At 53.9% G+C, this 1,434-nt stretch overlaps 1 long non-coding RNA gene across 1 annotated transcript; it reads left to right on the top strand.

Annotated features, from left to right (window-relative positions):
• Window positions 1-95: 95 nt before the first annotated feature.
• Window positions 96-1,408, top strand: LOC104916748. Its single transcript, XR_796670.3, has 3 exons — window positions 96-462; window positions 1,201-1,234; window positions 1,337-1,408. It is a non-coding gene; the product is annotated as an uncharacterized LOC104916748 (long non-coding RNA).
• The last annotated feature ends 26 nt before the right edge of the window (window positions 1,409-1,434 follow it).

Here is a 1,434-nt window from a genome sequence, read left to right as displayed (position 1 = left end):
ACCCCTACTAGACCCCCCCAGGTCCCCCATAGACCCCTCCTAGACCCCCCCCAAGGACCCCCATAGAGCCCCTCCCCCGCCCCCCCCAGCTCCTCTCACCGCTCCTCAGCGCCGCCGCCCCGTTCCCTCCTCACTTCCGCCTCTGCGCACTGACTCCCCGCTCTCCTCCAATCACAGGAGGCGAGAGGCGGGATTGCGCTTTTTCTACGCTTCTCATTGGTTCCTCCGACCGGCCGTCTCCTTTCCGGCGTTCCTATTGGTGGAAAGAAAGGAGAGCGGGAAGTTCGCGGCGGGTCGTAGCGCTGAGGGAAAGGAATGGGAACGGAGGGAGCGGAGCGGTTCTGAGGGTCCAAACAGAACCGGAACCGAACCGAACCCATGGAGCGGCTGTGCGAACTGCGGGCGATGCTGAAGGGCTGGGAGGCGGTTTTCGAACGGGAAAACGGCCGGAGACCGGGAAAGGTGAGGAGGGAACCAAAGAGGGGGGTCTGAGGGGCCTCACAGGGCCTCTATGAGGGTTTCTGCCCCAAATGGGCTTTTTTTGGTGGTTTTTGGAGTGTTTCTATCCCAAATGGGCCTTTTTTTGTGCCTGTGGGGGTATTTTTGCCCCAAAATTGCCTTTTTTGGTTCTTCTGGGGTATTTCTATCCCACAATGGCCTTTTTTGGTGCTTTTTGGGGTGTTTCTGTTTCGGAAGGGTCTCTTCTGGGGCAGGTGTACCCCCGAAAGTGCCACTTTTTGGACTGTTCTGCCCCAAGAATTGCCTTTTTTTGGTGCTTCTGGGGGATTTTCTATCCAAAATGGGCCTTTTATGGTGCTTTTGGGGATATTTCTATCCCAAACGGGCCTTTTTTTGGTGCTTTTTGGGTATTTCTATCCCAAATGGGCTTTTTTTGGTGGCTTGGGGAGTATTTGGTGCTTTTGGGTGGGTTTCTATCCCTAAATTCCCTGCTTTACATCCTAGAAGTGCCTCATTTGGTGCTTTTGAGGGCATTTCTACCCCCAAAATGTCCTTTTTTGTGCTTTCAGGGGGTATTTCTGCCCCATAAGTACCTCTTCTGGAACATTTCTACCCCACGTTGGCCTTTTTTCTTGGTTTTCTTCGTGGCTGTTGTGCCATTTTTTGAAGAGTTCGACCCCAAAATTGCCTCTTTTCCTGCCATTCAACCCAAAGTAACGCTTCGCTCTGTTTCCCTCGCAGGCTGACGTGGCAGCAGCTTCAGAGGACACCAAGCGTGAGTATGGGGCTGCAGGACCCCCTTATTCCTAATTTCCTAATTAATTACCTCCTAATTGCCCTAATTAATTACCACAGCTCTGCCTTCTTCCTCTTGCAGGGCTGTACCGGGAGTACCGGGAGCTGAAGCAGCGGACAGACCCCGCAGAGCAGAGCCCAGTGGCAGAGCAGGTACCAACACTGAGGGCTGACAAGGGG

The sequence above is a fragment of the Meleagris gallopavo genome, unplaced genomic scaffold, assembly GCF_000146605.3.
Source record: "Meleagris gallopavo isolate NT-WF06-2002-E0010 breed Aviagen turkey brand Nicholas breeding stock unplaced genomic scaffold, Turkey_5.1 ChrUn_random_7180001938333, whole genome shotgun sequence".
NCBI lineage: Eukaryota > Metazoa > Chordata > Aves > Galliformes > Phasianidae > Meleagris > Meleagris gallopavo.
Note: the sequence above shows the minus strand (reverse complement) of the source record. Positions and strands in the feature narration are given on the sequence as shown.